Consider the following 15,694-nt stretch of genomic DNA (forward strand, 5'->3'; position numbering starts at 1 on the left):
TCAACATGAAGTCATGTGCTGGACAAAGTAGCAAGACACAGTACACCCTGAACTCTCGGTACTGTGGTTTTTTTGAAGGGATAGGTTGAGAATAGTCACACACCATCACGCAGTAACATGAATGCAAGTCATTCAACAAGCAAGATTTACCCTTCATACACTTCTGAATGCAGAAAACTGCATTACAAAAATGCAAACCAAATTGCATTATTAAAAAGTGGTTGAGAGACACATGACTTCCTGATACAAACTACTAGAATACAAACATATCTTAAAGGACTATGAGGGCACTGTGAGCTATGAGCCATAAGTAAACACCTTTACCTTGCTCACTGACCCAGCTGTAGCGAGGTGAAGAACAAACATCCTCACCTTCTACTGGTAGCTTGTCTGGACACGCCAGAGTGTGTGTGTGTGCGCGCGTGTGCGTGGAGAGGGTGATGGTGGGGGACATTCCAAGTAATTAGGGGACACCGATTAAAGGTTCATGATTTTTTCCATTAGATACTCTGATTGTTAGCCTAGGAGAGGGAGGATTTTATTTGGGGTTAGCAATAAATACTTTTTTCAAAGAGTTGGTGCAGTAACATATAAATCAGGACAGTCTGAGTTTGCCTTGAAAAAGATTATATTAAAGAAGCACTGGGTTTTTAACCTGTCCAAGGTGTACCCCTGCCTTTCAACCAAAGAGAGCTGGGATAGGCTCCAGCAGATTCCTGGTTAGGAATAAACGGGTATAGATAATGGATGGATGGTTACTGGGTTATAGTTGGGGACAATGATATCTATTGCTAATGTACAAAGTGGTTTACAAATAGTTCCAATACAATGCCCTGTAGCATATGCTGAAAGCTGACTCTAGGGCCATGCTAAATGCTAATTTCAACATGCTAATATTCTCACAGCAACATTGCTAAAATGATGTTCAGCATCAGGGCCATATGCAGGGGTTAAGAAATACCAAGGTCAACAAAGCTAGGAGGGTCCAGGGGCATGCATCCCTAGAGGAAACCTTTGAAAAATAATGTAAATATCTTTGTTTTTGAGTTTGCATGTTTTGAAAATTGAATTATATAGGCTAAATAAAGACAGTAAATATGGGCTAAGAAAAAATGTGCCTGAGACAATAATGTGCAATATTTTGACTGTTTTCACTGTTGACTGTTTGTTCTGTTGTAATATATATATAAATAAAATATATTTGGGATATATATTTTATATTAATGTAATTACAGTGGTGTGAAAAAGTGTTGGCCCCCTTCTTGATTTCTTATTTTTTTTGCGTGTTTGTCACACTTTGTTTCAGATCATCAAACAAATTTAAATATTAGTCAAAGATAACACAAGTAAACACATTATGCAGTTTTTAAATGAAGGTTTTTATTATTAAGGGAAAACAAAATCCAAAACTACATGGCCCTGTGTGAAAAAGTGTTTGTCCCCTAAACCTAATAACTGGTTGGTCCGCCCTTAGCAGCAACAACTGCAATCAAATGTTTGCAATAACTTGCAGTGAGTCTGTTACAGCGCAGTGGAGGAATTTTGGCCCACTCATCTTTGCAGAATTGTTGTAATTCAGCCACATTGGAGGGTTTTCGAGCATGAACCACCTTTTTAAGGTCATGCCACAGCATCTCAATCAGATTCAGGTCAGGACTTTGACTAGGCCTCTCCAAAGTCTTCATTTTGTTTTTCTTCAGCCATTCAGAGGTGGACTTGCTGGTGTGTTTTGGATCATTGTCCTGCTGCTGCAGAACCCAAGTTCGCTTCAGCTTGAGGTCATGAACAGATGGCCAGACATTCTCCTTCAGGATTTTTTGGTAGACAGCAGAATTCATGGTTCCATTTATCACAGCAAGTCTTCCAGGTCCTGAAGCAGCAAAACAGCCCCAGACCATCACACTACCACCACCATATTTTATTGTTGGTATGATGCTCTTTTTCTGAAATGCAGTGTTACTTTTACGCCAGACGTAATGGGACACACACCTTACAAAAAGTTCAACTTTTGTCTTGTCAGTCCACAGAGTATTTTCCCAAAAGTCTTGGGGATCATCAAGATGTTTTCTGGCAAACTGAGACAAGCCTTTATGTTCTTTTTGCTCAGCAGCGGTTTTCGTCTTGGAACTCTGCCATGCAGACCATTTTTGCACAGTCTCTTTCTTATGGTGGAGTCATGAACAGTGACTTTAACTGAGGCAAGTGAGGCCTGCAGTTCTTTGGATGTTGTTGTGGGGTCTTTTCTGACCTCTTGGATGAGTTGTCGCTGCGCTCTTGGAGTAATTTTGGTTGGCCGGCCACTCCTGGGAAGGTTCTCCACTGTTCCATGTTTTCACCATTTGTAGATAATGGCTTTCACTGTGGTTCACTGCAGTCCCAAAGCTTTAGAAATGGCTTCATAACCTTTTCCAGACTGATAGATCTCAATTACTTTCTTTCTCATTTGTTTTTGAATTTCTTTGGATCTCAGCATGACGTCTAGCTTTTGAGGATCTTTTGGTCTACTTCACTTTGTCAGGCAGGTCCTATTTAAATGATTTCTTGATTGCGAACAGGTGTGGCAATAATCAGGTCTGGGTGTGGCTAGAGGAATTGAACTCAGGTGTGATAAACCACAGTTAAGTTATGTTTTAACAGGGGGGGGGGACACTTTTTCACACTGGGCCATGTAGTTTTGGATTTTGTTTTCCCTTAATAATAAAAACCTTCATTTAAAAACTGCATGATGTGTTTACTTGTGTTATCTTTGACTAATATTTAAATTTGAAACAAAGTGTGACAAACATGAAAAAAAAATGAAATCAGGAAGGGGGCTAACACTTTTTCACACCACTATACCTATTGTTGAGGTGGGTCGCTGTAATTATGGCATGTTAGCCTACCTCCATCACCTCACTTTCTTTTTCTTGCAGTATCCTCTGCACAATTCCAAAAGTTTAGCCTAATCTGGTGAAGTCTTTTCATTTTTGTATTCTAATAGCCTAACGACTTGAAGAGCCATTCCACAGTCTTTAGTTACACCCTCTTCTTCTTTAGGTTATGCTTTTAGACAGGTTCAATTTTGCAGATTAGCTCCCCCTCCTCCCCCGTCAGGAGAGTACGGCCATGTTCAGTATAAACAATTTTTAACATCTTCATCGTCTAGTTTTAGTGTAAACGTGTACATGACCAGCACTAAACACACTACAACTGAGGCAGATGAAAATGTTATTAGTTCCACAGGTATTTAGTCATTATGTTCCAGTATCTGTTCAAAGCAAGTGTATTGAGTGGTGCAATATATGTGGAAATGTCTACTTTATAGTAGAAAAGATACTAGGACATAGGATATTCTGCTAGGCACAGTAAACGCAAGTTATTTGATTTTTGAGCACAGTATATGTGTACGTCTTACCTGTAGGATGACAATGGACCATGCTCTGCATTTATTCATGCGTTCACAATGTCAAAGTCCTTACAGAAACAGGTAAATCTGCAGAGAGACACAAAGATAGCACTGATCTCTCACTATTCTTGTTTTTGAGGATACATTAGAATCACAATTAGAACTAAGATTGGAAAACACTTTTGTTGTGTTGTGTTTATCTGTACCTTAAACAATCCCTAAAAAACATGTTCCTAATTTTTCATGAGAATTCTTTAGAAAGAAGCAATTCAATACCTTTCCAGCTTGAGAGACTGGCCTGCAAAAAAAGTGAATGGAAGCAAAATTGTTTTAATTGGCAGACTGTACAGGATAAAGAATGTGTTCACAAGGAGTTCCTAGGGACTTCAGAGTGGCTACATTGTACACATACAACTCTTTTCTTCTACACCCTATTTAAACATAATGACCCAACAGCTGAGAGAGATCACACCACTGCCAGGTCCCTTTGGTCTCTTAATAAGGTGTTGAGGTTACGCATACTAGTAGCTATAGGTGATGATAACAGGAGATAAACGTTGGATACTCCATCCTCAGGTCTGTGATGCCAGGTTAAGGAAGAATAGGTAGCCTAATAAGGTACTTATATGCCCTTGAGTCGAACAGCGCTGCAGAACAGAAGGCCATTGAAACCCAACATATGGTCTACATCATCAATTACAAAGGTGTGTGTCAATTGGGAGAAAATGAAGAGTGGTAGCCACTGAGGAACTTTAAATATGGACAGATGAGGGACTTTTATCCAATTTAGAGTAGGGAGCTCAAGGTTCTTCCACAGGAAAAATAAATAAATAAATAAAATAATAAAAGCATTTACATAGTATGTTGATCGTTGTCTTAGGAGAAACAACTGCTCAAATTCTCTGAGTTTTTAACTTCTTGGCATACACCAGGGAAGCAAACTTATACTAAAATGACTTTTTAATCAAGAACATGTTCTCTGTTTTTCCCCTTAAGATATGATTTTATGTTCCAAGCAAATCAAGAGTTCAATATGTTCCTCACTCAGTTTGTATTACAAGAAACTGAAAGAAATGTTATTCATTTGTGACATGAAATGAAATCAGGTTTTACAGCACTGACACAGACACTATAGTACAAGAAAATAGTGTCCCTTGTCTTATCTGTTTCTGGGCAAAGATGCCAGTGTTTCAGGATTTTAATGCTTATAAACAGGAAATAAATCTTCAGTATGATGGGTAAAGTACAGTAGAACAGGAAAAAGCATGAACCACTAAGGTCTCAAGATGAAAAGTAGAAATAGAGAAAGAGTTGCGACGCTATACGTAAAATCTACCTAAAAACAGAATGTAATGATTTACAAATCTCATAAACCCATAATTTATTCACAATAGAACACAGAAACATCAAAAGTTTAAATTGAGAAAATGCACAATTTTAAGAAAAAATTAGGGTAATTTTAAAAATGATGGCATCAACACGTGTCAAAAAAGTTGGTACAGAGGCAACAAAAGGTTGGAAAAGTAAGTGGTACTAACAAGGAAGAGCTGGAAGAACATCTTGCAACTAATTAGGTTAATTAGCAACAGGTCAGTAGCATGACTGGGTATAAAAAGAGCATTTTAGAGAGTCAGTCTCTCAGAAGTAAAGATGGGCAGAGGTTCACCATTCTGTGAAATGCTGCGTCTACAAATTGTGTATATTGTGTGTGAATAATGACTTTAAATATGTAATAATCTACAGTACATAACTTCATCAAAAGATTCAGAGAATCTGAGGTGATCTGTGCACAAGGGACAACACCGAAATGTAACATTGGATGCCCGCAATCTGGCAAAGAAACAGGCATGATTCTGTGATGAACAACACTGCAGGAGCTCAGGAATACTTCCAAAAACCTGACTGGTCGCCATGCTATCCAAAATGCAAGCTAGAGCTCTATCATGAAAAGAAGAAGCCATATAAGAACATGATCCAGAAACACTGCTGTCCCCTCTGGGCCAAAGCTCATGTAAAATGGTCTGTGGCAAAGTAGAAAACTGTGGTCAGACATATCAAAATTTGACATTCTTTTTGGCAATCATGGGCGATGCGTCCAAAAAAGGCTTGTTATCAGCACTCAGTTCAAGCACCTGCATCTCTGATGGTATGTGGGTCCATTAGTGCCTATGGAATGGGTAGCTTGCACATCTAGAAAGGCACTATCTGTGCTGAAAGGTATATCCAGGTTTTAGAGCAGCATATGGTCCCATCCAGATGACGTCTTTTTCAAGGAAGGTCTTGCATTTTTCAGTAGGACAATGCTAAACTGCATCTATGACAACAGCATGACTTTGTAGTAGAAAAGTCTGGGTGCTGAACTGGCCTGTCTGCAGTCTGGACCTTTTTACCAATTGAAAATATTTGGCACCTCTTGAAGCAAAAAAAAAAAATGAAGACCCAGGACTGTTAAGCAGTTACAATCCTATATCAGACAAGAATAGGACAACAATACTTTAGCAAAACTCCAGCAACTGGTTTCCTCAATCCCTAGACATTTACAGACTGTTGTTAAAAGAAGAGAAGATGCTACACCAAGGAACACAGGGACCCAACTTTTCTGAGATGTGTTACTGCCATCAATTTCAAAATTAAAATGGTACATTTCTCAGTTTATTTGGTATATTTTCTATGTTCTATGGTGAATAAAATATGGGTGTGTGAGATTTGCAAATCATTCTGTTTTTATGTACATTTTACACAGCGGCCTAACTTTTTGGAATTAGGTTTGCATATAGGATGGAAAAAACAAAATGGACAATTAAAATTAGCGTCATAAAATTTATATTATGTAAAAACACATAAATTCTTTCCTTGTACTTATCTTTCCACTTGTTTTCATGTGGTTTATCATAAACATGTGACAATAGTGTGTTTGAGTGGAAATGCTTGGAGGCCATGCTGATTCAATCCCAGGAAGACCCAGTTTGATCCTAATTAACTGGCATACAACCATCGTGCAGGCAACTCCCATTTACCTCAGGTCAGTGTTAATCCTAGGCCAAGCATGCATGCAAATGGTTCGAGTCACAGTCTGCTCTCATTTCGAAAACAGTCACTCAGATTCTGGGGATGCAAATCCTGGAATATCCTGTCCATTTCCAAACTCCTTTCAAAACTTTAAAAGTGAAGGCAAAGAAACTAAGCTTTAGATATAGCAGTATGCCACCAAAGACACTGATCAAAAGCCTACGCCACTGGTTTCACAAGACAAGTTAGGCTGAAAGAAGCTACGCCCCAAATTCCTACCTTTTTGCAATTCCGAAAATGTTCCTTTCAGCCTGTGAGGACACAAACAATCTGTTGATTCAGTAGCAGAATCCTTTCCTCTAAGCTGCTGTTTGCTTTAGTGGCGATGACACAGGGGCAGGAATTTGAGCAATGCCTCTGTATCGTAGACTCATTTCCTCCAAGTAGCAGTCTGGGTTATTCCTGCACATTTGGCGCCAGGTCAGCCAGTGTCCTGCAGACATGTTATACACTGGCATTTGTATGAATGCCTTATGCCTTTACAAGTTTGCTACTAGTTATGAATAAATAGTACGTGAGTATATATGAACACTTTCAATCGGTAATGAAACTACATTTCCTCAGACTGAACAAAAAGGAAGAAAAGCCCTTCACTCATCGCCGGTTTTGTCTGATTCAAGAGCCACCCCTATCTATGGCTATCAAAATGATAAATTCACCCGACTTGCTCTGAAGGAAGACACCAGCAATCTTGGAGCAAACCCTAATTCCAAATCTTTTATTTTTTTAAAGACTATTCTGTGTTAAATTTCAAAGAAATTACTGCTTATAGAATTCCAAATGGTTTACGAACCCATTTGGTGGAAAAGGAGGTATTTCCCAAATGTAAGGGATAAAAGTAGCCTCATAACTGCACCATTTTCAAGTGGAAAATGAGAAGCATAAAAAGCAAGAGCATGCTCTCTTTGCGATGGGATCAACTCAAACTCAGGCAGCCTTCAGAAAACTCTGCTTGAGATCAATGCCAAGTGTTAGTGTGGCACTTTGCCATTCATGCTCAGTCTCCCTTTGCCTCTGGACCTGCATGATATTTTCCACTGATGGTTCAATAATATGTCGTGAATTTACATGCTAATAAAATGCTACATGTAGTTTAAAGAGCACTGAAGGATGTCCTTCTTTAAAAGTATTACAAAGTCAAGGAAACGAGAAACAGAATGGGCTGTACAAGCAGATTAGCAATCTTTGGACTTGGATTCCAGCCAAGGACTGCCTATCGCAATCCTCTTTCCACTTGTCTTTTTTCAGCTGTTTGATTTTCACCCAGATATGTAAATTGCTTCTGAAAGTCACACAGGAGTTCATACAGGAACAGTCAGATTTTAAAGAAAAAAAAAAAAAAAAAAAGAAACAAAATACATTACGCCTGTATCAGTTGGCAGTAGGATATCAACATGGGACATCTCCAGTGATGAAAACAAGGGTGTAGAAAGAAAGTGTAAGGAAAGGCAACCGCAGGAGCAAAACAAGCTAGTGGTAATGAGGGCTAAACAAATTAAATTATCAAGGATGAAGTAGTTGGGGTTAAAGGGGATGCATGAACTTAAGAATAAAGTCAGCCTCTTTATCCCATTACAAATTGTACAAGGTCTCCATACAGTGTAACATTAAAAACATTTTCTAACTGTTTTGGATCGTTTAAAACAGCTACTGACTGTATTTAGAAATCTACTGACTTTGTTGATTTCTTACAACAGACTTAAAGGTCCACAATGTAAACTGTTTTTTTTTTTACTCTTGTGTGACATTTCTTGTGAATGAAACAAAATGGAGTCAGACAGTCTGAAATGATTTACAAGTTTGTGTAGTTAAGAGATCTTATTGAATGCTTACACACACACAAGCTTCACACAAAAAGGTAAGAGAATTGTAGAACATGAAATGTTACTGCATAACTCATATATCATATCAGAAATTAATTTTAACCGAACACCATCCTAAATAAAAACATAAATAATCTGTATAATTTGGTATATGCCATCCTGACACCTTTAGTGAATCAGGAAGATTTGTCTTACATTTCTGTTTTTCCCAGTGTAATGACAAACGGGCGTCAGAGCAGGCCAGAGCACACAGGATGACAGTCCTGCAGCTGTTCCTGTGTGCCTTAGTACTGTCACTGTTTGTGTTCCCAGGAGAGGTGGACAAAGCACTTCCAGGTCACCCACTAACCTGTCTTCTCATTACAAAAGGTCACCCTGCTGGAACACAATGCTGACCTCTCATGCCAAACGTTACTTGCAGAGGAGGAGGATGGGTAAGACAGGGGGGGGGTAAGGAGGAAAAAGTTGGGTGGGGAAAGTGAGCAAGACTTGTGAATAAGAACAATACTCCTTTCTGACCCCTCACTTTCATTTAATCTCATCTTTCTTTATTCACACAAATAATCTTGATTTTGCTGAGGAACTTCAAGAAGCCAAAGTGTGCATGATTTATATTCTGAAAATAAAGTCCCTTTAATCTAATGTGAGGGGTTTTCTTCTGTCGCTCCCTCCTATTTCCAGGTTACGTTTGGCACAGGCCTTGGTGAATGTCTATAGATGGCATTGCTCTTAGATCACAGTGAGCTCATTAGCTCTGGCCTGCTGTTGCATTCACTCAAACCAGACCAAAACAAAGAGGGTAGGAGGAGGGGGAAAGGGAACAGATATGTGTCCCTGGATAAGGCAGAGCCTAATAATGACTTCCTGGATTTAGCCTGGAAAACAAAACAGAGAGGCACTATAAATGGTGCTGTGAATACAAATCCTATCAAGAGGATGCAATGTAATCCATTGTTATGGTTATGTACAGTAGACATGAGGTGGACGGTGTTGGTTATATGTCAGCAGTTACAACATCTGGATCTTGTAGTACATGCCTCTAGAGTTTCTGACAGCTTCTGTCTCAATTGAGCAGCAGACCCCTCTCAGTCCATCCACACTGCTCCCTCCCCCGGTCCATTTGCTGCTTCTTTCTACCCTTTCCTCCATCCTTTACCCCTCTCCGGCAGGGTCATGTGAAAACTCCCAATTACTAGAAACTCAAGAAGTGCTAACTGCTGAACATGAACTTGGAATATACAACACACATGAGCCCTTAACGAGGGCCATGCTCAAATGTGATTGAATGCGTCAGCATGTCGTAAAAAAAACCCTAAAGATCAATGTAATTATGAAAACTTTATGTGGAGAACTTTCCGGACTGGGCAGTGACCGGCGACAGGAGGAGGAGGAGAGTGCTGTCAGCATTATGTTCCACCAACAGAACCCCTTTTTAAACGAGCAAATGAAGAACAAGCAAGGTCTTCCAGCTGCCTTCCATCAGCAGCTATAATAGAGCAGGAGAAAGAAAGACAGGACAAAAGAAAAGAGGTTTGTAACACCTGCAGCAGGGTGCCAGCAAACATTCCCTGGCCCTCCGGTCCTTTGGTGATGCACTCTATAAATCCTTGTGATTAGCTACAGTAGCGGGCCTAAGTGCCACTTAAATCAAACCCCAAAGGGGAAGCTGTTGTGACCCCAAGCTTTAGAAATGTAATTTTGGACAAAGTGATTATTACAAAAACAAAGCTAGTTCTGTTTTTCTAATAAGAGGGGATAGAAGGAGGAAGGGTGGGATGGACGTGTATAAGGAGAAGTGATTGTGAGAGCAGGTTTGTAATAATAAGCCATTTTGGAGGATTTATGAAAACTAACTCCCTGTTATTAAGCTATTTAGCAGGTAGTTAGTCCATTATGCTCTAGTACACTGGGAAGATTACACAAAAAACAATACATATGTACATACAGAAGTTTTCATATATCTGATATGTCATATGTATAGTTTGAGGTACAATAAACGATTTAATAACATTAAGTGGAACCAGAGTTTGCCAATAAACAACAATATGATTGATCCCAGAGACAAAACTCCCAAAATCACAATTAAGTCCACAAATGAAACACAAAGTCTCCAGAGGTCTATAAACCCACTGGGCTTATAATAACAGATGGGATGGCACAGCTAAATTCCGAACTAACAGAGTATTGTTGACAGCTGACAAAGACCAGATCTAAGTGCACCCTGGGACTAGTAAGTGCAACCACTACTTCTACATACAATCTTGCCAGCATGATTATACTCCAACATCAATAACAAAATACTACTACATCTCATCTTCTGCAAAGAATAGTTTACAATTATCTCTAGTGCTTATCCTTTCTCCATGGAAGGAGATAGTATGTCCCATTCTGTGTTTTCCACCTTTTATCACAAACATGTTCTCAGTCTGGCAGGTAAAATGACAAAGGAAGGCAGCTCACTAGGTTTTTTTGGCCCAGCTGTCAAGGCCTTTTGATACACACTGCATTACCATACAAACCTACTCATGATTTTATGGTTAAATGTATATTAAGTATATTCATGCTGGACTGATGGAAATAACTGGAACTGGATAAAGATTGGGTATATGCTTTGATTTTGTGAACTAACTGAAACACAAATAAATTCAAGTTCAAAAAAATGAATAAATAATGTTTTTCAATCATAATGTACAAATGTATGTACTGTGCATGTACCAGAAAGAAGCAGAACAAGCCAAGAGTGAAGAAGATATAGTCAAACCTCAACTCTTCAACTTTAAAACACAAAACTGAAAGGACAGAAAGTCTGCTTGTTTATGTACAAAAACTGTAAGGAGAGGCATACAAAAACTTGTGCAGCCACACAGTTGTGCAGCCACACCCATTTGTAGTCAAATGTTTTGCAGAGAAAGACTCTTGAGTTGGCCTTGACAGCTGAGGACATCCTGTGAGAGGACTCCTGTCTGCACTGGCAGCCAGGGTCGATCAGAAGTACAGTCCTGTGGGGTGATGTAAGAATTGGACATCCTTGCCAAGAGTTGTGTGCATTCATCTGCACATGTATGGGCTCTGATGTTTTCTGAGAGAAAGCTATCTGGTTTCAAGCCCCATGTCTTAAAAGGCCATAGTGTCTAAAGAAGACAGGAAACAACTGACCGGTCCTAAGTCAAAAGCTCTTACTATATATATAAAAAAAAAAAAGACTGTTTAACATTATGTGAATTCAATCATGTACAACTATGATAAATATCCCATCCATAAGAAACATTAAACATGTCATGTTTCCAGGAAAAGCAGTTTATTTGCAACAAACAGGAGTATGGATGTGGGCATAAGCAGAGAAACCACTCTGTAGGACAACCATAACCATCAGAAAACACAGTAAAAATAAATGTAAATAAATGTATTGATAACACATGTTTCCTGTGTCAGTCCACATCTCTAGTAGAGCTTCCTGGAACTTACACGAACAAAATCCTCCACACTACTACTACATACTAGCACAGAAACAGTAGAGTCTAGTGAAGTCTGAGGTTGACGGCTCTAAATACTAAACTATTGATTAGTCTCGGCCACTGTTGCAATGGAGAATAACCCAAGTGAAGTGAATTAAAAAAGCTTGGTTGTTTTAAAACATCATCTTTCATCTGCTTCCATGCATGGGAAAAGGTCCCAGAACTTTAAGCCCCTGATTACATTTTTATGTACAGAGTATCGTACCATTACATTAAAAGGTACATTAATTAGCCACAAAATGTTATTTTACAGCACATAAGATAAGCTAAAAATATTATTTTGTCCCCTGAACCTAGGTCTGCACACTACTTGTTGAAACTAAGATGAGTCAGATTCATTATATTATATATAAATTGTTTAACTTGTGCTAGTGTACCATGTCATTTTGCTAATTTACTGCACATCTCCAACTAACAAAGGACCTCATATAACCCATTCATAAAGAAAATAATCAGTAGAATAATTGGTGATTGCAACTGATGATTGATAATCGATAGTTGCAGCCCTGAAGAGGGATAGAAAATAGTTTGGAGAAATGGAAACTACAAAAAAAAAAAAAAAATACAACAAACTGAAAATAAAGCTCTGGATTCTCAGACAAGAGCTGCTCAGAGTTGGACCAGGAGTTGAGACCCAACACACCCAACACACAATCACACAGTGTAGACCATAGAGACCATACAGCAGGGATTGAGACGTTGCCAATACCCAAGCGAGTGCCATTTGTAAATATACCCAAACACAGAAGCCAGGCAGCCAGCTCTGCCAGAACCCTCAGTTCCCCACAGACACTAGTCTGAGAAAGGCCAGGGTCAGAGTCTGTAATCTGGAATTCAACACAATATGAGCAAAAGTGAAAACCTTTAGTAAAAACAGAACTCTGAAGTCCTCTCTTCTCCTCATATTCAATCTTCTCCATCCCCTGCACCAAAAACACTGCCAAGGAAATGCAAGAGAATTTTCTTTCATTTTAGTTCATGTTGACATGTATGGGTGTGCATTTGAGTGAGAGCACGTGTGTGCATATAAGTACCATATGCGATCGTTTGCATACAGGTGTGTCCTTATGACTATCAAAGTGTCATGCAGCAGAATGAACATGTTTTTTGTCAATTATAAGTCAGAAAAGAAGACAAATTCACAAGCTTCACAAGAAAAAAAAAAACCTGGCTGCTCAAATGGAGGCTAAGAAAACTACGCATAAAATGAAAACAGACGTGAAACCTAATGTTAACAAAATTCAACACATGATTAAATCATGGTTTGAACAATACACTGCAAAAACAATGGCTTCTGAGACAGAGAAGGAAGAAAAAAAAGGAGGAAGAAAGAAAGAGAATGGGACAGGAGTGAAAAAGGAGAACATTTAGGACTGAGGAGAGCACCAAGATAAGACAATAGTGTCAAGGGTGTGTGTGTGCGTATGTGTGTGTGATAGTTGCAGGAAGGCAGTGATGTAAAGAACAGTGAAAAGGGAACAGGAAGATTAAGAGAGAAAGAGTGAGGCATTTTCAGTTGTCATGCTTGGAAGCAGCTCTGCACTTATTCTTCAATCCAATTTATTATTAGGCTATACACTACACAAAGGTCTTCATTAAATGAAAAAGCAGAAATTGATTAGGCTGACCCTCTACCCCACCCTTTCTCCCCTGCTCCTCCATCTATTTTCTCCACCTGTCTACCTGTGTCTATCCATTCACCTCAGTATCGTGATCTAAACAACAGGCGTTCCAGGGCCAGCAGCTTGTGGCCAGGCCAAGATCGCTCTTTTTCTCTGTCCCTCCCTCCAGCCTACCCAGGGAGCACCTTCCCACCCTTGCAAAACTTCTCTGGTTTGTGTCAGTCTAATGAACACTCTCTTAATGGCAAGAAAGTAGATGGAACTCTGGGACGGGTTAAAGAGCCCAGAGAGAGAAAATGAAGGAGGGCCATTAAATTGCAGAGGGGAGTATGAAATTCACTTTCAAAACACTCTTCTGTCCGCCAAGCTGAAAACAAGCCTTACATTTGCACATTTTTCTAATTTATCTCTTATTGAATTATGGCTTCAGACTCCTGGACGCTTTTCAAGAGTAAGATAGAGGGAGATAGACACACTTGCCAGAGGAAAGACAAAATCTGTACTATTTGTCTTTAAACAACTTCATTTTGCGGATGATAGATCATATACTTTATAACGAATATCATGATGGTGCTGTGAGCTCAGCCTACTCTGAAGGTGCAGCTGCACTGAGACCCCATTAAATCTTCAGGTTTCATGATACATTAACTACCTAACAAAGCTTAACTACACTCAGTTTTAATCATGTTATACATTGGCCACATTATGTTTCCAAGAAATAATAATCAAAAAGTTGAAATCATATTTAAGTTCCAATCAGAGTGTCACAGCTCATCATATATATCATCATCATTACTTTTGTCTGTTTTCGCAAGAGCAAGTGGGAAATGAGGGTCAGTGACAAGACAGTCAACACAGCACTAAAGGTTAGTAAGTGTTCTGGTGGTGTAAGGATTTTAAGTTATTTTAGGGTATACAGATGTTATAATGATAACATCATTGTATTTTTTACATCTGAACATTATAATAAATATTTAGCTGTTAAGGGCCCAATGTAGTGAAGGACTAAAGGCAATTATACCTTTGAGACCCCCATGAAAACCATTAGTTCTGGAGAAATAACGATAGATGGGAAGCATGGCATGACTGTTCTCTTTATACAATGCCATGAATGCCAAATGTTTTCCAATAAAAGTAGTTCCATGGAACAGCCTTCAGGACAACAGTAGTTATGGCAAACTACTTACTAACTACTGGCACTGATGAAAGAAGCCAGAGGAGGAAAAGGTTTGCTCTATAGGGGTTTGGATAAGCTAGTTCTCCATCTGTGAGCATTAAGATCCAGTTTTTCCATCTCTGCTGCCTATGTCATCGGGCACATTCTCAGGTATCAGGGTATATAGACAGAGGTCTCTACAGTGTTCAGGAGTGGGCAGAGCAAAGGGCTTACGAAAACAATGCAGACATTGTGTGAGGAGACTGAGTAATAAAGCTTTATAGAGGAGGTCAGCTGGGATGTGACATTTTCAGAACAGTAAGACTTTCAAAAGAATAAAAATGTCAAACTATCAGTTGTGCAGTTTTTGAAAGCACGATGTAACAATGCCTCTAGGCCCAATAAACTGAAAAGGCATGGGAGATTGCCTGATCTTTTAAATTCCACATTTTTTTTCCTTTCAGTATTTGCCAATATGGGTGTTAACAGATGATGATATACAGATTAGTCACACACACCCATTTTGATTCCATCACCTGCATATTTTGGTGATTTGCCATGTGTTCTGAAGGGGAGGACTGGCACAGTCAGGGGCTTGTCAGTAATCATCAAGCATTGTGGTGCAATTTGGTGTAAAGTATGAAGGGAATTTGGACTTGCCCTATCCATCAGCTTAGAAAGGGTCAATGATGCATGGTGTGAAGCACAGCTGTGTTCTGCATCATTTTTTCAACTTTATTTAAGTACAGTAAGATCATTTCTCATTTATGGGATTACCTAGTGACAGACTGCTGTATGTCCCACAAATCCATCAAATACTAATACCATATCCATGTTAGTGTAGTATGAGCGTTCAGCACTAAACTGTTAGCATAGACCTGGACACAAAATTCCCATTTTGGGGACACACCTGGAGGTATAGTAGAATAGTCATGCCTGCGTTTATATGCCAACTTCAGGAACTATCATTGCTAAACATTTAGCGATAGTTGACAGTGGATAGCAGATTTCACAGCACGAGGCCAACATGTTACATATGTATGTTGTGTCTTCTTGTGTATTTAACTGGTCCCACATTGACATTTCATTTTTTCAGCTGTAAACTATATGAAAACTGCTACCCT

The 15,694-nt window shown here is 39.1% G+C and overlaps 1 protein-coding gene across 5 annotated transcripts in view; it reads right to left on the minus strand.

Annotated features, from left to right (window-relative positions):
* Positions 1–15,694, minus strand: part of disp1 (dispatched homolog 1 (Drosophila)) — a 72,697-nt gene that overhangs the window by 48,374 nt on the left and 8,629 nt on the right. For 2 of the 5 annotated variants that reach the window (XM_026318999.1, XM_026319000.1), the window contains one exon: positions 3,395–3,472. The gene's annotated coding sequence lies outside the window, so the exon portion shown is untranslated. Of the gene's footprint in view, positions 1–3,394; positions 3,473–3,661; positions 3,684–6,673; positions 6,732–15,694 lie in introns of those variants that run through there. The other 3 variants (XM_026319002.1, XM_026319001.1, XM_026319003.1) reach the window with 3 other exon arrangements.

Source organism: Mastacembelus armatus, chromosome 24, assembly GCF_900324485.2.
Source record: "Mastacembelus armatus chromosome 24, fMasArm1.2, whole genome shotgun sequence".
NCBI classification, from domain to species: Eukaryota; Metazoa; Chordata; class Actinopteri; order Synbranchiformes; family Mastacembelidae; genus Mastacembelus; species Mastacembelus armatus.